Raw genomic sequence first — 22,293 nt, 5'->3', positions numbered from 1 at the left:
TGCCACATCAAGGATGCCCCGTCTGCGAGACTGACACATATAACATTTGTGATACGAGAAAAATGCTCTCGAACCGCACCTTTCACGCCAATGCGTTGTAATTATTGATAGTGTTTATTTCGAAGCAGCTAGGCGTGTCGTATCTCCGTTTGTGAGCATGCCGTAACTGTATCGCAAATATCGGAAGCTTCGCCTCTTTGCACAGGCTAGCTGCTTTTCACCTCTTTCCCAGGCGTATGTGACGTTACGACTAGCTACCGTCGCCATACTGGCAGTGCCGGCGAGGATAAAAGAAGGAACGAAGGAAACAAATTAAGACGTCAGTAAAAAAATTGATATCGTGGGACATGGCATCCCGACACTTCTGTGGATTATGAGGGACGCAGTATTTGAGAGCTCCTGTTTAATGAAACCACGTGGGGTTATTTAACGCCCACCCAAAGGATGACACAAGCGTGGTTGCATTTTCGTCGGAATGCGACAAACGAGGCCGAAGCGCTAAAGCCACTAGTTTACTGTGGCGACTGTCGTCAAGAAAAACGATTCAGCTGTTTGAAAATTAAAACCAGGCGCGATTTTGCTGTGGCATCGAAGCTGACAACAGCTCTATTCCTTGCCTTGCAAGTGGATGGCTCAGGCGAAAAATGTACTTGCAATGACAACGACTTGACCACTGTGTTTTATGCTACATTTGCATGATCAGCACCATCGCAATCAGCACTTTCTGCTATCTGTAATTCAAGCAATTCTCCGTGCGGAAGTGGAGCCGTATTCATGCGCAAACTATTTTACTTATGTCAGTAATAAAAAAAGAACGTGCTGACTGTATTAAAATAGACGCACTGTTTAAGTGGGCGGGACACTATTGTGATGTGTGTCAGGCAAGATAAAGTGTGCCAGTAAGCGGTTGCAAGCAGGTAAGATGGAATGTGTGCTTGCACACTTATCTCGAAGGAGACATTGCATTCGGATTTAGCTGAGTGCCGGCGCCTTCGCTATGTCAACTGCGCCCTATATACGCAGTTATTGAAAGCGTAAGTATTTGTCTTACCACCCGGAGTATGCTTTAGCGGAATGTCCACTTCATCTGCGTATGCAATCCGAAAACATGCTGTACATTCACGCAGACATGTTTACGCTGACTTAGACAAAGAACATATTTTTCAAAGGAGAATCAATTATTCACAGTAAAATAAAGTGCACAGCATAGTTTCCCTGTTAGTTCTTAACACAAATGAACTACTTGTAAACCGAGCTCTGAGAGTAAACAGTGAAAGACGCAACTTCAACAGGAAATACAAAAGCAGATAGCCAGTGTTCGCACCTATAGCTTTGAAACCGAAACAAGCATAACGCATAACTTGACTGAACTTCATGCGGTTGTTACCAAAAAAAGTTGGGCCTCTTACTTTGTCGTTACATCCTTCGTTAAAAAAGTTTCGTTTATAACCAAAATTATGTAAAATAGCAAATAAGTACAATATCAGGAAGAGAACACACATACGTCCCAAACTTTGTGTAAGGTCCCATTTCTATACATACGTTATCTAATGAGGAACTTGGACAATAAAGTGCTCTCAGCTAATGAAAAAATAGCTATCCCTGACTACCATGAAAAAAGAAAGAATGAAAGTGCTGCAAAAAATGTATGTACTTGAATTCAAGAACTCTACTGGGAGCCAAGCAACGTAAAAAATATTTTGTCTTGCGGAGCACACTCCATGCATATGTCGCAGTGTTTGTGAGAATGCAGAGAGATGCAAGTGAAATTTTTTTATGTATACACTGCCAATAAAAAGAAAACCTGTTCAAATATGTATTTCATGTTGCCATGATTAAAAAAATTAAATTATGGGGTTTTTCGTGCCAAAACCGCTTGCTTATTATGAGGCACGCCGTAGTGGGGGTCTCGGGAAATTCGGACCACCTAGGGTTCTTTAACGCGCACCTAAATCTAAGTGCGTGGGTGTTTTCGCATTTCGCCCCCATCGAAATGCGGCCGCCATGGCCGGGATTCGTTCACGCGACATCGTGCTTAGCAGCCCAACACCATAGCCACTAAGCAACCACGGTGCATTTGGCATGATTCGTTTGTCATCACAAACGCATGACATCCTTCGTATATGTTCACAATTATTTGTCCTAATGACTCTTGGACCTATAGACGATCGTCGTGCCTGCAAGGGAAAAGAAATACCACTTAATGTTACACAGCTCTGGAAACTAATAAAGGGAAAATCTGACATCCATCCGTTCGTAGCGATTGCTGCAAACTAAACGCATACAGGTTCCTCGAAAGAAAAACCTCGCAGTTAGAGAAAAATTCGTCTCTCCACCTTGCGGGTTTCCGCGGAACTAATACGTCAAACTAGAAACTGTTTCACCTTTGCCTTGTTAGGGTTATGTTTTGTTCAATAGCTGTTAAGGATCAATATACGAGTGATCTTGCACGAAACAGGTGTCAGTGCTAACCATAAATTTCTGAGGCTGCGAGGTAACGATCCGAGGTCTTTTCTGTGACTGTACTCATTGTGGTGTGGCTATAAAACCAAACTTCACTGCACCTAATTGCACCTTCTTGAGGGAGAGAACCAGTGTCCAGACTGTGCTCAACACTCTTGCGTTGCCTTGCTACTTGGCAAGCGTGTTGTTGCTATAGTGTGCTGCATTGGATTGGTGTGTACACATTCTTTTTTCTTTTTATGTTACATTTCGGCTCTTCTGTTTCCTGTAATTCATTTTATACCCTTTCCACAGCAGGGCATAGGTTACGTGTATTGGCACTGGCTAACCTGCCTGCTTTACTTTCTTCCTCCTTTCTCCAAGAGCACATGGCATCATTATAAAGGTAATCTTATGTGAAAGGCGCGAAGATGACGACAGTCGAGCTAGTCTAGTCAATGTAGTCAAGTTTGTCAACAGGTAACCGCTAACATGTGCCTGATGAACGTTTTCAAGGATTCCTGTCTGCATTGAGCTGCGCAAAGTTTTCTTAAGCAGATTGCACGACTAGAAGATGCAGGCTACCCACACCATGTGCTAGTTTCTGTAGCAGAGAAAAAACCAGAAGAAGTCCCGAACCCGCCAACCTCCCAGGAGTCACCTCGCGAAAAACGAAAGGTAGCCATCATGCCTTACATACACTGCATGTCTGATAATTTGAAGATTGCTAAGTGACATAACCTAAAGGTTGAGTTTTCTGCCCCGTGCAAGTTTTCAAAGCTCTGTAGAGTGACCAACCTTTTTTCTAAAGGCACCGGCCTGTGTCACAAATCACAAAAGTAATTACGTCGAATGTCAGGCGGAGTCCTTTATGAAATTTCCTTGTCATGTTGTAGAAACTACGTGGACCAAATAGTGCAATTCCTGAATGATAGGCCGAGGCAAGATCAGAACAAAGTTAGGAATGGGAGAAGGGGCCACCTGAAAATTTATTGTAGAGATTGCAAATGTAAGCAAAATCGTCACGCCTGCGCTGTGGTGGCCAGAAGCCGTGACAAATGGGTTACATTAGTAATTGAGGCCAGAAGGATCATTGAGTCAGGTCATAAGTGCGTGATCGTTGCGTGAATCACATTATTGCAAAATGAACTGCTTTACTTGGACGCGAATGTGCACAGCTGTACTGAGATAGCACTTCCTGTATAAAATAGTGGTGTTATTTCCTGATTCAACATTGTTGGAAGTAGAAAAGGCACCATGTGCGTGTGTTTCTTTGTCCATCGTCATCTTCACGCCTTTCACATCAGATCATGCTCAACCAACACGCCCAGCATTACATCCTAACATTATAAAACTAGGTGTCGATTATTTACTACAAAAAGCAGATCATTCTATAACGCACACTGCACACGAGCACAGCTCATAAAAGATTGTGAACAACACGGGAATGTGTCTGACCATTCAAGTTACAGCACTATGTTTGAAATTTCACCGCGGCATTAGTACCATCAATGTCCATCCCCACTTAGTCTGAATACAATGAGCGCATACGTAGTCTAAGCTAAGTATTCAAGCCACGAAAAGAGATACACACAGGTAATGATCTGAGCAAGCAACTAAAGCGAGCAAAGTACGCTCAGTTCCGTTCTCCACGTTCTGTACAAACACATTTCGCATATGCTTGTCTTCTTCGAAATTAGCTCAATGTTCATGGGCTTATGTTTTATTTCACAGTCACTCTTCTTCACAATTTCAGGTAATAACTAATTCGTCCACAATGTCAGCTGGCGGTCAGGGGTACTAATTTATGTCCCTTGCAATTGCTGGAATTCATCTGCACTTCCATACATTCACACTCGTCTAAACTAACTCAGTGACTTCCCACTCTTGTGAAATCAACAGAAATGAGTAACAGAGTTCTTTAATTTGTGTCTGCCTGTAGTGATATTACAGCGCATGGAAGTGCTTTAATGTCATCCGCATGCGAGCGATGTGGCAAACACCTGTCTCTTTCTGCGCCCCCACCCAACTTTTGTGCTGAAAAAGTATCAGTTTGTTGCTTCGTATGCTTCATCATAAGCACATGATCTATGCGCGCTGAAATGAACAGCCATCCTGGCCCTGATTTTTGCATACGGGTGCTGTGGCCCACTCTATAGTCTCACTGCAGAGCCGGGGGTTCTGCTTTCTTTGGTGGCGTTGTTTTTACTGTCGAACGCTCCCGCTTTAATCTTGCATAGAAAAAAAAATTAGCCAGGTGAGAAATCAGCTAGACGAAAAAGACATTGCAGAAATTTGATAATTAGAAAAAGAAAAGCTGTTAAGAAAGTCTTATCACTGCCTATTTTGGGGTTAGTGGGTACCTCGCAGACCAATATCAAATGTACGTACCAGTAACTAGACAAAAGCGAAATGTGTACTCGTTGATATCTATCTTTTTTTCTTTCCGAGCTTTTTAGCAATGCAGCGCTGTTTTATGACAGTATAGAGCGACTCAAGCACTGAAATCCATAAGTTTTCAGTCTGCAATAAATATTTAGACTGATAGCTGGACGTGAGATAACGAACCGCTGAAATTCTGACAGTGGCATAGAACTTCGCCTCTTCTATAGGTAACGAGTGTACTGCTGCTCTCCAAAAGATATTGTGACAAATCCTGCTTCTAGCGCAAACCGACCCACATTGGTGCTGCGCTGTTGGAGTTAAATGATTATTTTCGCGTCAAGCAAGTTTCGAGCTAAACTGCGCTTTGATTTCAAGTTAACTCGACGCACTGGATGGGAAAGCCAAAAACCCAAGCAAATCCACACATAACACAGAGGAAAGTAACTTAACACACAAGAAAATTGTTCAATATAAAACCATCGTTCCACAAAGTTAAACTACGAAATAGAATGAATTTATTTTGCAAAGCTCGGCAAGGGGAAAAACGGAAGATTTAATTGTTAGAACGCCACACATGATAAAAGCGGCGCGATAAAATACACAAGCCATTTGATGCTAATCCGCGCATGTAATTTCCATGAAAGGACACCTGACTAATAATGGAAAACTATCGCCACCAATTATGCAATTGAAGGAAACCTAAATGGAACAACGCCTGCAGTTATAGCTAGTTCACATGCGAGAACATCAATGAGTGTGTCCGCATTAGTAGTACGCGTTCAAGTGTTTAAATCACAGGCATTCGTTATATGCTCGCTCACAATAATGCAATGACAGAAATTAAGCGTTCAGTAAGCATGGCACATTGGAAGGAAAAATGAACCTACCGACTCAGCTGGCTCCCAGCTGTACAGCACGCACTCGTGGGGCCAAACGACCCAGCGCACATGGCCGCCAAACAGCGTGGCCGTCGCACTGCTACGAGTTGTTAAAGTTACACTGGCCTCTTGCAATTTCCGGTAACACCGATGGAATTAAAGATCACTGAGATCACTGAGAGCGTTCGTCGACGAGGCTAAATGAGTTCACAACAGGAACACAGTCGCATAACGTCGCCGGTACAAAATATGACGATAATTGCGAGCCGGCAACAGTCACGTTGCCCGCCGGCTCACGCCATGTTTTTCAGAGTTGCCAGATGGTACCAACCAAACAGAGCCAGATGATCTGAATATGTAGCCCAAAAATAGCCAAATCCTAAGTTTTCGTGAGGTAAAAGTAGCCAAAACATAGCAAATGCGTTTGATGATGTTTGGCAGGTGTCTTTTAGATGGTGTAGTGGAGGTCCAAATCTCTCCGCGTATTTTTCCGCCTCTAAAATTACTTCCATTCGCATGCCACCAACACAACATTGTCCTCAAGATCTGCGTAAGGAATTCTAGTGAGAGCTGCCACTTAGACGTGGGCTTAGACACCACTTAGTGTTATAATAAACCGACGAACTTCTTTTCCGATTTGCTGATGGTGTTATTGGTACTTACTGAGCCACGTCCCGAGCTAACTTTAGTTCACGCCTCGCTTTACCCGAGGCATTTTTCTGTAAGATCCAGGCAACATATCGCCAGCTCCAACTTCGAGGATCAGATTCGGCTGGTCACGATCGAGTGCTCAAGAGGCGGCCCGAACTCAAGGCATTGAAGTAGGGATCTTTCTCTCTCAATTTACTAGAAAGCAGCTCGACGCTGAGTTAGTAAACGCCGCTACTTGGAAGCACATTGAACTCTAATGAAAGCCTGAAACGTTCGCGCATTTTTCTCGTACGAAGAAGTGACAGTTGTGGCTGCAATTCGAGTTGGAAAAAACACAACGACCTGCTGGCCCGTAGCGGAAGAGGTGAATCAAAGTTTATAGTTTTAATTGCCACCAGGATTACAGCGCTGCAAATAATACAAATAGTATTAGTACCGAAACGAGTTGAGCTGTTCCATATTTAAACAGGGATTCTCTGAGAAGTTCCTGCAATATGAAAAACATGTACGCTAGTTTCTGTCTATGCAGGCACGAATGCGGGCGTGGCCAAATTTTCGAGGGGGGTGTTACGTTTCGCCTCCGACGTGCGGTATAGCCGGCGCGGATGCAACGGACGCCGGGGCTTCGTTCACAGCGGCGGACATTTTGGCCAGTTCAGCGCTGTCCCGACGCCTCCTCCAAGCGCGTCCGGGCATGTTTCAATGCCAGGTGTCTTCGTGTGTGTGCGTGTGTGTGTGTGCATGTTGGTGCCCACGCTTGTCAAAGCGCGGCAGCCGGGGAGAGGAGCTCCCCAACTGTGAAGCCAGGAGGTCAGACCGGCGCCGGCCCGGCGGATACGTCACTTCGTGTCACAACGCGTCCGGACGCGGCCGTCACGTGCGCCTCTGTCGAGGCGTTCCTTCTTGCCCTCGACTCCGAGAGTATAAAAGCAGCTGCCCCGGACACCAAGAGAGAGGCTTCGAATTTTCCTTCGAGTAACGTCCTCTCCCGTCTCTCCACTTCGGTCGACCTGACCGACCGCTCTTTTGCGATGCTATAATAAACAAGTTGTTCTGTTAGCAATCGCCTCATCATTTGCTGGGACCTTCGGATGCTTCCAGCTGTGCCCCAGGCCGCCAGGCCAACGCTACCCTTGGGGCTTGCGACCCAGATGCAACAACTGGCTGCCAGCGGTGAGACCGCGACAACGGAGGCCAGCAGCGAAGATATGCGGTAGACTGTATGCTGAGCAGCACAACGACCATCCGGGAGCAGTGCAACGAGCCCTGTGTGATGACTGGTTGCCTGCAGTGGAACGACTGCGCCGAATTCTTGGCTGCGAGGTTCGGTGAGTGCGGGACTTTCTTCTTCTGAGTTTTGCCAGGCTTTTGTTAGTGTCAGAAACAGAGCTGGTAATTGTGATTGTCGTTGCTGCCGGGTTAGTTTGTGGCAAGACAATAGTAGGCAGTAGAGAAAGCAGCATTCAGAGCAGCCATGGATTGGAAGTCGTTGCGCAAACCGAAATTGCTGGAGCTTGCAAGAGAGTTGGGTCTGGATGTCTCAGACAAACTCAGAAAACCAAAACTGCTAAGGGCTATTCTTGAGTTAGAAGCTGAGGATGAAGAGCTGTCGGAATGCCTTGAGACCATTGAGGAGAGGGAGACGGCAAAAAGACAGGAGCGCGAACGTAAAGAGCAAGGTGAGAGACAGGAGCGCGAACGTAAAGAGCAAAAAGAGAAAGAAAAAGTGGAGAGCGACCGTCAACACGCTTTGGAAATGAAGCGTCTCGAGATAGAGATGGAACGCGCTCGTAATGGAAGTCAGGCACACGGTGCACGAGAACGAGTATCGTTCAAAATGACTGACCTGATGCGGCCGTTTAAGCTTGGAGAGGACATTGCTTTGTTCCTGGTTAACTTTGAGCGAACGTGCGGGAAGCAGGGGTTCTCTCGGGAAACGTGGCCACAGCGCTTGCTCACTTTGTTACCCGGCGAGGCGGCGGACGTAGTCGCTCGCTCGAAGAGAGAGGAGGCAGACGATTTCGACCAAGTGAAATCGAGTCTGCAAAAAAAGTACAGGCTGTCAGCGCAGGTGTTCCGTCGGAAGTTTCGGGAAAATGAGAAAGGCAGAAGTGAGTCATATTCAGAGTTTGCCCACAGGCTTAAGTCAAACATGCAGGAGTGGCTCAAAGAAGAGAAAGCGTTTGGTGACCACGAGAAAGTTCTGCAGTGTTTTGGGCTGGAACAGTTTTATAGTCGGCTACCTGAGAACGTGCGGTACTGGGTCTTGGATAGGCCAGACGTTAGTACGGTGGCTAAAGCCGCCGAGCTAGCCGAGGGGTTTGTGACGCGTAGGGCTCGCGGAGCTATGGACGGTCAAAAGGGTGTATTTGGCTCCAAGTTTGAGAGGCCGAAGTTCACGCCCATGAGAGCAAGGTGGGACACACGTAGTGCGGATACCAGTGAAAGCAGTCCGACCGAACGTAAGGAGACGGCGGCAGCCGAAGCCGAACGCAGAAAGCGGTTCGAGACGAGGCAAGCGCACGTGCGTTATACGTGCCAGAAGCCGCGTCACTTTTCGGCGCAGTGTCCAGAAACAAAAACAAAAGTCGTGTTTTTGTCATTATGCAGCACTGACGAGAACATGAAGCTTCTCGAACCTCACATGCGAGACCTCCTCGTGAACGGGAAAGAGTGCCGAGTGCTTCGTGATTCCGCAGCTACAATGGATGTAGTTCACCCCTCTTACGTAGAATCCGATATGTTGACGGGCGAGTGCGCATTGATCAAGCAAGCCGTGGAAGCTCATAGCGTATGTCTGCCTGTAGCAAAAGTGCTTATTGACGGACCTTTCGGAGCGCTTGAGACGGAGGTCACAGTGTCATCTATGCTGCCCCCCCCCCAGTACCCGTACCTATTTTCGAACAGGTCCGATCACCTCCTGCGTGAGAAGGGGCTTTTGTTTGATGAGGCTAGCGTTCAGGCCTTAACCAGATCGAGAGTTCGGGAGCTCGCTGCAAAGGCGGTAGTTGCGGGGCCGACGTTGTCGAACAATGAGAAAGGGTCAGAGGCGCAGCAAGCTGATATTCAGAGCACGTCCGAACCGAATAAAATTGAGCCTGTAGCGTTGAAGGCACCAGATACTGGAGAGGAAATGCCCGACACGGGAAAGTTAGACGAGCTATCTGAAGATTTTCTCATCGGGCCTACGTCAGATGGACTTAATAGGTTGCTAAAAGTCAGCCGGTCGGCTTTGATAGCCGAGCAAAAGAAACATGGCAGCCAAGAAAACATGCGCTGCAATGTCAAGGAAGGTATCGCCAAGAAAAATGCTCGTTTTGTGGAAAGAAGTGGGGTCCTGTTCCAGAAGTATCTAGACCGCAGGGGAGTGGAGTTCGATCAGCTGATCGTGGCTCAGCGCTACCGTCAGGATCAGTTGCGCTTGTCGCATGGGGGTTCGTGGTCCGGACACTTAGGAGTTAAGAAGACTAAGGACCATCTCTTGCAAGAGTACTATTGCCCAGGGTGTTTTCGTGACGCAGAACACTTTGTGAAGACATGTGACACCTGTCAGCGGGTGGGCAAACCAGGGAACAAATTGAGGGCGCCGTTGAAGTTGGTACCTATCATTACGGAGCCTTTTAGACGGCTCGTTTTTGATACAGTGGGACCGCTGCCGGTAACAACCACGGGGTTCAGACACATTTTGACTGTGATCTGCCCAGCGACAAAGTTCCCTGAAGCAGTGCCGCTTAAAGAACTCAGCTAAGTTGATATAGTCACTGCACTACTGTCCATATTTGCGCGAGTTGGTTTTCCTGCGGAAATCCAGTCAGATCAAGGCACAGTGCTTACTAGCGCTTTGACGACAGCCTTTCTCGAAAGGTGCGGGGTAAAGCTGTTACACAGCTCAGTCGAATTCCGTTGAGAAGCTCCACTCCGTCATGAAGCGCGTGTTGAGAGCATTGTGGTTTGAACAACAAACTGACCGGGAGCTGTGTCTGCCTGGGGTGATGTTTGCATTAAGGACCGCGCCGCATGCAGCTACGGGGTTTTCGCCAGCTGAGCTGGTGTACGGTCGCTCGCTGCGGTCTCCGCTTCGCATGCTTCGTGACGGATCACTGCCCTCTCCAATGGCTGCAGACCACCTCTTCCAAAAATGGCCGCCTCCTGCGCTGGAGCCTCGCTTTGCAACAATATTCCTTTGAGGTGCGTTACAAAAAGGGGAGTCTCAACGGTAACGCCGATGGCTTAAGTCGAGGCCCCTAACGTAGGAATCAGCCTCAAAGTTGTTTGTTAGTGATGTTTTCTTCCCGAGGCAGCATTTTTAACATATTGCTTTTGTTTAGTGTTTCAATGTCATGAACTGCTTTCTAGTGCAATTTTCCAATTTGTGGACGCGTTCTGAGTGCTGCTAGACTACTGTAAGGAACGAGGAAGTAGTATTAAGGGGGAAAGAGCCTGGCATGGCTTAGTGAGGGTTGTGTCGTGCTTGCTGACTGAGCGGTTGAGTTTCGGCGTAGTTCTAACGCTTGCCAGGAACGAGAAAAAAGATGGCAACTCTCCCGAAGTCACTTTAGGGTCCTGTGTGACCTGAACGTGACCTGTGACCTGAACGTGAGAACGAGGCCTTCTCGGTGCGCTGCGCTCAAGAAACGCCGAGGGACGACCGACTTCGGTTATGAGCATCATCGAGCGACATCCCTCCGGATAGCGGATGCAGTCCCCTGACCATCGGGATCTCCTTCTCCCGGCGGGGCGCTCTGTTACGTTTCGCCTCCGACGTGCGGTATAGCCGGCGCGGATGCAACGGACGCCAGGGCTTCGTTCACAGCGGCGGACATTTTGGCCAGTTCAGCGCTGTCCAAACGCCTCCTCCAAGCGCGTCCAGGCATTTTTCAATGCCACGTGTTTTTGTGTGTGTGCGTGTGTGTGTGTGCATGTTGGTGTCCACGCTTGTCAAAGTGCGGCAGCCGGGGAGAGTAGCTCCCCAACTGTCAAGCGAGGAGGTCTGACCGGCGCCGTCCAGGCGGATACGTCAGTTCTTGTCACAACGTGTCCGGGCGCCGCCGTCACGTGCGCCTCTATCCAAGCGTTCCTTGTTGCCCCCGACTCCGTGAGTATAAAAGCAGCTGCCCCGGACGCCAAGAGAGAGGCTTCAAATTCTTCCGTCGAGTAACGTGCTCTCCCGTCTCTCCACTTCGGTCGACCTGACTGGCCGCTCTTTTGCGATGCTATAATAAACAAGTTGTTCTTTTAGCAATCGACTCATCCTTTGCCAGGACCTTCGGATGCTTCCAGCTGTGCCCAGGCCGCCAGGCCAACGCTACCCTTGGGGCTTCCGACCCAGATGCAACAGGGGCTGTTACCGTTCTTAAAATTCGATTTAAAGTAAATAGAGAAGTGCAATTCCACCAGGGAACACACAACATCTATTTTATGAGTCGCGCACGCCTCTCATGAAGTCAAGTACAAAGTAGAGCCATTTGTCTAACAAATTCAAGCACTGTACATAAGAATAGTGTCACCTGGAGTGACGTATGAAGAAAACAGTAGCAATACTGTGAAAGACGAAACTAAATTTTATTCGCCGAACCTCTACCCACAAAAACAGGCCACACTTAAAAAACGGCGACAAAGACGAACACAGTCGGCGATCGTAAAAATCTGATCAGTGGGTCAAGCGCATCTACTTTGATAGGTCAGTCGTCGAATGTTCCAAAGTATCCGCTGGGACCTGCGTGCCTTCCATAAAGTTCTGCACCATTTGCATCGCGCATGCATGCAATCAGATTACACAAGGTTCGGCGACAACGGACAGCGGATAGAAGCATCGATAACATTCCAGAAACTTCCGATACATGTACACGCGTCCTGCGCTGAGCGATAACATTTCTTAGACGTTAAAAGCGCTCGCCCGTAAAAGATAAATGAGATCACATGTCAATTCCCCCCTCTCAAAGGCATCGTCCCGATGCTACAAACGTTACAGGAGAGTGAAACACAAAAGGTCACTTGTTAAACAAAGTAACAAAACAGTAAAAAAGCAAAGCCCAAGGTGACACAATCCAAAAAAAGTCGAAAGTTCAGCCATGCGCGTCCCCAAAGTTCATTAACGCTTGTGGAACAGCTTAAGCCGCACAACATGAACTACTTGAGGTCATGAGCGGCGCCGCTGTGATAGCGAAATGCCGTCTGGCACGACCTCATAGTCGAATGCGCCACTGCTTCGGGTGATCTTGTATGGACCGAAATCGCGGCGTAAAAGCTTCTTGGTCAGTCCTTGTCGGCGTGTAGGGGTCCAAACCCAAACATGGTCGCCGGGCTGGTACTCGACGTAGCGTCATCGAAGGTTGTAGTGTCGGCTGTCGATTCTCTGTTGGTTCTTGATCCGCAAGCGGGCGAGCTGTCGGGGTTCTTCGGCGCGCTGGAGATAGGTGGCAACGACAAGATTCTCATCACTAGCAGACGTGCGGCAGCATGGTATCGAGCGTCGTGGGTTCCTGCCGTAAACCTGCTTAAATGGCGTGTTGTTTCTTGCACCGCCGTGCTGTAAGCGAATGTTACGTACGGCAGGACGGCATCCCACGGCATCCGACATACATTGCTAGCATGTCGGCGAGTGTTTTGTTCAGCCGCTCCATGAGACAATTCGTTTGCGGGTGGTAAGCAATTGTCCTCCTGTGGTTTGTCTGGCTTTATTGCAGAATGGCTTGGGTGAGCTCTGCCGTAAAGGTCGTTCCTCTGCCGGTGATGAGGACTCCTGGGGCACCACCAAAATTTCGCCACTTTGGCTGCGCTTCCTTTCGGTAGAGCTTCAGTTTCAGCGAAGCGGGTGAGATAGACCGTCGCCACGATGATCCACTTGTTTCTAGATGTTGACGTCGGAAACGGTCCCAACAAATCTATCCCGATCTCCTGAAATGGTCGGCAACGAGGTTTGATCGGTTGCAGTAATTCTGCTGGCCTCGTCGGTGGTGTCTTGCTTCGCTGACAGTCTCGGCAGGTCTTCACGTAACGGGCGACGTCGGCGTCAGACGCGGCGAGTAATACCTTTCCTGTATCCTCGACAGCGTCCGCGAGAATCCGAGGTGCCCAGCGGTTGGATCGTCATGTAGGGCGTACAGTACTTCTGGACGCAGCACTAACGGAACAACAAGAAAGTAATTGGCGCGAACTGGTGAGAAGTTCTTCTTAACGAGCAGGTTGACATTAAGACATTATGAAGTTTGCAGGGATAGCATGGCCGCAATTATTACATGATCGGGGTAGTTGGAGAAGTATGGGAGAGGCCTTTGCCCTGTAGTGCGTGTAAGCAGGCTGATGATGTCGAGTCCTTGACAAAGCGCCTATAGTAGGCACACATGCCACAGAATCTACGCACTGTCTTCTTGTCAATGGGCTGTGGAAACTTTCTGATGGCAGATGTCTTCTGCGGGTCGGGACGGACTCCATATTTGCTGATGACGTGGCCTAGAAACAGAAGCTCATCGTAAGCAAAGAGGCACTTTTCCGGCTTCTGAGTGAGCCCTGATGATTTTATGGCCTCTAGGACTGTCGCAAGCCGCCTAAGGTGGTCGTCGAAATTTTCGGCGAAGACGACGACGTCATCCAAGCAAACAAGACACGTTTTCCACTTCGATTCTGCTAACACCGTGTCCATGACGCGCTGGAACATTGCACGTGCCGAGCACAGTCCAAATGGCATGACTTTGAACTCGTAGAGGCCATCTGGCGTGATGAAGGCGGCATTTCCGCGATCCCTGTCATCGACTTCTTTTTGCCAGTATCCAGATTTGAGGTCTATCGACGAGAAGTATTTACCGTTGCAGATACGTTCCAATGCGTCGTCTATCCGTGGGAGGGGGTATACTTCTTTCTGCGTGATCTTGTTCAGTCGACGATATTCGACGCAGAAATGTGGGGTCCCGTCCTTTTTCTTCACTAAGACAACAGGAGATGCCCACGGTCTTTTCGACGGCTGGATGATGTCGTCGCGCAGCATTTCGTCGACTTGTTGTCTTACAGCTTCGCGTTCTCGCGTTGAAACTCGGTAAGGGCTCTGTCGGAGTGACCGAGCGCACTTTTCGGTTATTACGCAATGCTTTGCGACTGGTGTCTCTTGAGTCCTCGATGAGGTCGAAAAGAAGTCATTGTATCGTGGAAGCAGGCTTCTGAGCTGTTGCTGCTTAATCACGGAGAGACTTGGATTTATGTCGAAGTCTGGCCTGAGAACTACGGTCGTCGGGGTAGATGCGCCACAATCCGAGAGGACAAACGCATTGCTGGTCTCCAGAATTTCCTCGATGTATGCGAGTGTCGTGCGCTTGTTGATGTGCTTGAACTCCTGGCTGAAGTTTGTCAGCAACATTTTCGTGTTTCCTCCGCGCCGTCGAGCGATCCCTCTTGCGACGCCAATTTCGCGGTCGAGCAGTAGACGTTGGTCCCCTTCGATGACGCTATCTACGCCAGCGGCTGTTTTGGTGCCAACCGAAATAACAATGCTGGAGCGAGGCGGCATGATAGCTTGATCTTCGAGCACACTCAAGGCATGGTGACTACCGAGGGCTCTCCGGCGGTATAGCTTGAACTTCCGACAGCGTTCTTGACTTCGACTTCAGTTCGATGATTGCGCCGTGTTGGTTCAGGAAGTCCATGACGAGAATGGCGTCTCGTCAATACTGTTGGAGGACAACGAAGGTGGAAGGGTAATTCCGGTCATGAATGGTAATTCTTGCGGTGCAGATTCCAGTCGGCGTTATGAGGTGTCCTCCAGCGGTCCGATTCGACGGGCCTTCTCATGCAGTCTTAACTTTCTTCAACTGGGCTGCGATGGGTCCATTCATGACGAAGTAATCGGCTACTGCGTCTACTAAGGCGGTGATTGCGTGGCCGTCAAGAAGCACGTCGAGGTCGGTGGTTCTTTGTCTTACGTTACAGTTAGGCTTTGGCGTCGGATTACGGATGCGCCACGTTGAACGGGGTGTCGTAAGGTTGTCTTTCGTTTGCGTGTTGTTTGCTTCCAGACTTCGTCGGGACGGCGGCGTGTCCTTACGTCGTCGTAGTCTTGGTAGGCGGCGGAAGATTTTCGTCAGTTCGACGAACAGCAACCGCACCTCCATCGGTTGCTGCTTTTAGTTTTCCGGATATGGACTCCCGGATGGGCCCCGGGCTTGGCCAGTGTATGGACAGCGCTGCGGCGACAGATAGCGGCCTGGTGACTGCGAACGGGACTGCACTGAGTAGCGGCGAAGTAGTCGGCGATTTCACGAGGGCGTTCACCTTCCCTCGGGCGCGCTACGTTGACGGCGAAATTTCGCAATCCCAGGTCGCGGTATGAGCATCGGCGGTACAAGTGGCCTGCTTGGGCGCAGTGGTAGCAGAGCGGGCGGTGGTCGGGGGCGCGGCAAATGTCAGTCTTCCTCGCGTAGGTGCGCTGGGCGACAGGTGGGCGTGCCGGCGGTGGCGGCGGCGGACGACAGAATTGGGGCGTTACAGGGCCCTGGCGCGGTCGCGGAGGGGGACCTTCACGGCGTGCGACGGCGGCGGAGCTTATCGCTTCTGGCTGCGGCTGCAGTAATTGAGGTTGCATCTCAGGAACTTCAAGCGATCGCTTAACCTCATCTTTCACGATGTCAGCGATCGAGGCTACTGCGACGAAGGCAAGACCTTGCGCATTTCTTCGCGCACAATGGACCTGATGGACTCTTGGAGATCACCGAACCCAGTGCTTGGATGAAGCACTGAGGCGTGAGCGTTGGCGGTTATATTGCCTAGTGCGCATTTCTGAAGTTTCCTCAATCGTCGCTGCCTCTGTCAAGAAGTCGGCTACGGTCTTCGTCGGTTTCGGATCAGTCCGGCGAAATGTTCTTGCTTTATACCTCGCATCAAGAAACGCACTTTTTTCTCTTCGGACATTTCCGGGTCAGCGTGCCGGAAAAGACGGGTCATCTCTTCCGTGAAGATGGCGATGGTCTATTTGGGTAGTTGGCCTTGGGTTTCTAGAACTCTGGCCATATCTTTACGGACAACGCTCGTGAACGTGCTCAGGAAGTTACTGCAGAACATGTCCCACGTTGTAAGGGTGGACTCGCGGTTCTCGAACCAAGTCCTCGCGGCATCTTCCCAGGAAAAGTACACATGTCGTAGCTTATCCTCAGAGGTCCAGTTATTGAAGGATGACATCTTTTCGAAGATTTCGAGCCAGGTTTCCGGATCCTTCGACGTAGGTCAACGGAAGGTAGGGGGCACTCTGGGCTGTTGAAATACGATGGGTGACGCCAGGGCTACCATTGTGGTTGCCTTGGCTACAATCTTCTTGGTCTGCTCAGGTAGAAGTCCGTGCTCCGGGGGCAGCTGTTGAAGGCGGTGGCTTGTTCGAATGTCAGGGACTACGTTGGTGTTGTCTGTGCGGTCCGGGCTTGCATCACGGCTTGACGGGGGCGTCCGGTACGTAAACAAAATGCAGCTCCACCAGATGTCACGTGGAGTGACGTATGAAGCACACAGTAGCAATAGTGTGAAAGACGAAACTAACTTTTATTGGGCGAACCTGTGCCCACAAAAACAGGCTACGCCTAAAGAACTGCGACAACGGCGAACACAGTCGGCGATCGTGAAAATCTGATCAGCGGGTCAAGCGCGGCGGCTTTTATTGATCAGTCGTCGAATGTTCCAGAATAACCGCTGGGACCCGCGTGCCTTCCACAAAGTTCTACACCATTTGCGTCGCAATTACATGCAATCAGATAACACAAGGTTCGGCGACAACAGACAGCGGATAGAAGCATCGATAACATTCTAGAAACTTCGCATACATGTGGACGCGTCATGTGCTGAGCGATAACCTTTCTTAGGGTCACGCGTAAAATGTAGATGAGTTCCCGTGCCAATAGAAAGTCAGTAGAACACTATATATACCTTTACAAACTGGCAAGAATTCTTTGCCCAACTAACACTGCGGTATGGGCAAAAAAATAAAATATGGACGTAACAGTACCACAAAGATTTATTATGTATATCGACCAGAGTTTTCTTTCTTTTCATGGCAGCTCTAAAATACACGGGAGCAAACTACAATAGTAAGATGAACAAAGAGGAATTACAATGGTCATAATGTACGTGCATATAATAAGTAAGCCATAATCGCAATTACTCGTTCACAGATAGTTTAAAGGGGAAAAATTGCCGTGGGAGTACAGTATAAAAATCGGCGAGTTCTTATCCTTACGCTGTCAAGGCAATCCCTCACTCACGTTTGGTTATTGTCCTTGACATTTTCACTGGGAACGAAGATCTTTTTCATATATTTACAAAGCTTATCATTGTAACAATATCGAATGTTCAAAAAATATCATGAAACAATCGTAACTTTCACGTAATACAAAGCTGCTTGTCTAAAACAAAGAATGAAAACAATACGTAGAATCCCTGTTGATTCTTTTCACGTTGATGATTTACGCAAACGGATTAAATATAAGCCCCACTTCAGTTAGCTCCCACTGCCTCTTGGACCATATAGAAATGCAGAGTAGAAACGCGACAGAAGCTGTTCATCTATCTTTGAATATTCGCAGCAGTCCGCATTCTCTGCCAGGCCTATCTTAACGCAGTGTCTCATTTGACATGCGGTTTCTCCGATCACTCTTGGTCAACGAAACCTAAGTGAACAACACGCTTTCGACGGCTGCGTTCGCAAGAGGCCGCGCAAGCGGGGACAAAGCGAGCTCAGACAGCTGGTGGAACGTTGGATTTCCGGCACGAATTTTTGCACTCCTGATGCTCGCCCATGGTGCAGTAATATTATATTCTTACACCGTGTGCTTGCCCACAAGTTGGCGATGCTTGGTGATATTGGAGCAGCATATATCGTTTTCGTTTCGACATTTGGGACTGCTGCGCTTCGCTGAGCATGTACAGTGCGCGTCACCCTTGTGCAGAGCGCGCGAGCGGCGGCCTCCGGCGCGCTCCGCAGCAAGCCAGCGGCGAGTGGCAGATCATTAGATGCCTCGGCCGCTCCGTGACCGACACCTCTTATCTCGTGCCAAGCAGCTCCGTTTCAGGTGTCGCTGCCTGGCGGCGGAGTGCCTCGGCGGCTGCCGTTCGCGCGCTCTGCACAAGGGTGACGCCCACTGTAATTAAAAACTCGAACTGTCGCGGTTCTCGTTTAAAGCAACTTGCGGATTTGCGACTTGCAGCGACGCTGTGCATGCGCAGAACGCTATAGTAGTTCTGCAAATAGCGCGCGTCCGCTATTTTCGGAATTTAGCGGCAGACACTAACGCTCGCATAGTGTGCTCAGCTCAGAAAACATGGCGGCGCCCTCGAAGTAGTGACGGCTGCCCACTTCGCACCTATCGTCTCGTCCTGCTGCCTTGTAGAGCTCACTGATTTGCAATAAATGGTGCTGCTGGTTTTCGCTTCGGGTGCTTTTGCTTCGGTAATAGACAAACGGATGGCAAGACAACGTCGTTTTCGATATCGATTCTCGGTTTGGCGCACACCTACGCCTAATTAAAGCGTCTCTGTAAAATATAGAGTGGCTCTGTTGTAAACACTCATTAGACTGCGGCAAGAACTTTCATATTAAAATGCATATTGCATAAATTGTTTTCTTATTAATTGTTTACGAGGTTGAATTGTTTTCAACCCACGAACAGCGTCCGATACGCCACCAAGGAAGTAGAAATTAATTTCTATGTTCTAGCACCTGACCTTCTCATCAATAGGCGTCATCGCGATAAGCTTTCCAGGAAGGCTCGCATTACAGTTCAGTCCACCTCTAGATCAGACCACCTCTAGAGCAGGTGGTCCAAGGAAAAGATTCACTGTGCGTGCTGTGCGCGACCATTTTTACTTGCTGCTGTCACAGTTCTGCAGTGCCTATGCAACCAACCTGAGGGAGTGAATAACTGATTCCTTGCAACACTACAAGCGTCTTGCCTTTCTTGCCTGTTCTATGAACTACCGTCGTTAAGCACGTCAAACTCATTCCTTCGCTGCCAGTGATTTCACGGGTTGTATCTCCGATATCGCCGATCAGGAATCGAACAAGAATAATCAGAAAAAGTACACCTGATGGCAGCTTCTTCAACTGGTGCGAGAGGTTGGACACAAATTTCAAAGCAGAAGGGGCAGCGTTGCAGCACAGGCTGAGCACCGAAACACGTCACTCGCACAAGATGCTGCATCTTCTGCCTTCTTGTCCACCTTCGATGAGGACTAGAGCGTAAGCCCTCCGCGTTATTTTTCCAGCGCACAGGTTAGCCGGCGCTTATACTAAACAGTTCTGTCTAACTCTCATACTCAAACCCGGTAAAGCACCAGGAATAGAGAACAAAAGACCAATTTCCCTGACGTCCTGTGTCGGTAAGGTTTCAGAGCATGCCCTGCTCAACCGGCTCAAGGTGCACAACGAGGCCAATGACATGTACACCCACAATATGATTGTTTTCAGAGCCGGCCTCTCGACACACGACGCCATGAAGCTGATAAAGCATCAGATCATCGACCGGAGCACGGGAGATACCAGAGCCATGCTTGGATTAGACCTGCAGAAGGCGTGCAACAATATCTCGCACGAGTTCATTCTCCAGTCTATTGCTGGCCTCGGGCTCGGGAAGAGGGCTTACGACTTCGTCCGATCCTTCCTTAGCCAGAGAACTGCCAAGCTCAAGGTCGAAGGATACCTTTCGCAAGTGATCACCCTCCGTTCACGCGGCACGCCTCAGGGCTCACTCATCTCGCCAACATTATTTAACATCGCAATGATCGGGCTTTCTAAGGAGCTCGCGAAGATTCAAGGAATCAACCATACCATTTACGCAGATGACATCGCGATCTGGTGCGTCAGTGGGAGTGACGGCCAAGTTGAAGGCGCCATGCAGAGCGCCATCGATGCGACCGAGCGCTTCCTCCTCCCCACTGGGCTCAGATGTTCTCCATCAAAATCTGAGCTGCTACTCTATAAGACAAGACCCAGAGGCGGCGGCCATCGTGATTGGAAACCGGCATCCCAAAGCGAAATACGGCTATTCACTGGTGACGGGTATCCGGTGCCCAGAGTGGACTCGCTCAGAATATTGGGGATGTATATCGAGTCAGACGGTTCCAATGGAACCGTACTCAGAAAGATCACCGCCAAGCCGGAGAGTGCTCTCGGCCTCATTCGGAGAATCGCCAACAGGCACCGGGGAATCAAGCAAGACAATCTCATCCGCATTATACATGCTTTTGTTCTCTGCCACCTTTCATACTCGGCGGCCATGCATAATTGGCATGTTGCAGAGAGGGACAAGCTCAGTTCACTCATAAGAAAAGTCGTTAAGCTTGCCCTCGGCTTACCTGCAAGCACCCACACCGAAAACCTGTTGAAGCTCGGAGTCCACAACACGCTCGAAGAGATTATCGAGGCACAAGCGCACTCACAGCTCGTCAGGCTATCCGGCACCCCGACAGGTCACAAGATACTCGACGAGATGGGCCTCAGTCCTGTCGACCAGTGCCCTGACGCCGTGCGGATTCCCAGAGACATCAGGTCTCAACTGCACATCGCGCCCCTTCCCCGCAATATGCACCCCGCAAACAACGTCGGCAGACGTTGGGCCAGGGGTACAGCTCTACTCGAGCATGTCCGCAATAACCACATTGAAGCAAGCTTCGTGGATGCCGCGGCATATGTCCAACAAGAAGCATTCGCCGTCTCCGTCGTAGACTCCAATTCAAGGCTCACTTGCTGCGCTACGGTACGCACTTCGAGGCCCGTGGTAGCGGAACAGGTTGCAATCCCGCTGGCTGTACTCGATGGCCGCAGAGAGGCAATATATAGTGATTACAAGGCGGCCAGTAAAGCCTACCAAACGGGTATGGTCTTCCCCCAGGCCACGGAGTAAGACATTTAGGAGGTGAAACTCCAGTCAGCGCGAGCGAGCGTGGGCGACCAGATAAGGTCACAACTGTTGTACGCGCCGACGGGGCCGTATGCAGTGGCGGCGCCATGCGGCGCGTCGTAGAAGCCGCAGCTAAAAAAAATGCAGCGCCCGGTCAGGCGGCTCCGTCCAACGGAGGCATTGCTCCGGCGCGCTTTCAACCGCGGTAATTTCTTTCCAGGCCGCCAGGCGCCGCCAGCACGATAATGGCTCCGCGGGCTTGTGACCTTTTCTGGTGGCCGCAAACAGCGGAGTTTCCACTTCTAAATATTTCTTGCTCCGTGCCCCAGGCCCTCCGCATTCTCCAAAGCGCCAAAAGTATCTCTCAACATCCTCTCATGTGGTTTCCCGCTCACTTGGGGTCGATTGAGCGTTCTTCCTCTAACCCTAGCGAGGGCGCACACGAGGCCGCGCGAGGACTCACTGACCACGCCGCCTCAGCAGTCCCGCTGCCCTGCGAGGAACCCTTGCTTACGTTTAATGAGATCACTACACACTACTATCTGTCAAGACGGGTATTTCCCCTCCCCCACCCCGCCTTATGCAGGGCGCGGCTTTTTCGGCGGCTTCGACTTTTAAAAGCCCGTGTGTGCACTAACCTCGCGGTTTTTCATGCCGTATACCCTGAAAGATATCCCAGTGCAGACTGCCCTGCCTGTGGACTAAGGGCAACATTTGACCATGTGTTGTGAGACAGTGAAGCCATCGGCTTCTCCTTCAGCTTAGATAGGTGGGCTGCGCTCTTGGGCAGCCCCCAACTCAGCGACCAAACCCTGGCCGTCCAGAGTGCCCACGATCGGGCCGTCAAGCTCGGCTTGGTGGTCCCTACGTGGGACTAGCCGGGTGGCACCGGGTCTCCCCTGCGTCTTCTCTGGACCGAAATAAAGTTGCTTCACTCACTCACTCACTCACTCACTCACTCACTCACTCACCCGGCGATCTAACAGCTTGACAATAAGAGTGGGTCATAGTAGGCGTTCAGGCGGTCGACGTTGACGTCTTGTATACAACGGCGCATGTTCGAAGACGGT

This window comes from Dermacentor variabilis, chromosome 9, assembly GCF_050947875.1.
Source record: "Dermacentor variabilis isolate Ectoservices chromosome 9, ASM5094787v1, whole genome shotgun sequence".
Taxonomy (NCBI): Eukaryota; Metazoa; Arthropoda; class Arachnida; order Ixodida; family Ixodidae; genus Dermacentor; species Dermacentor variabilis.
Note: the sequence above shows the minus strand (reverse complement) of the source record.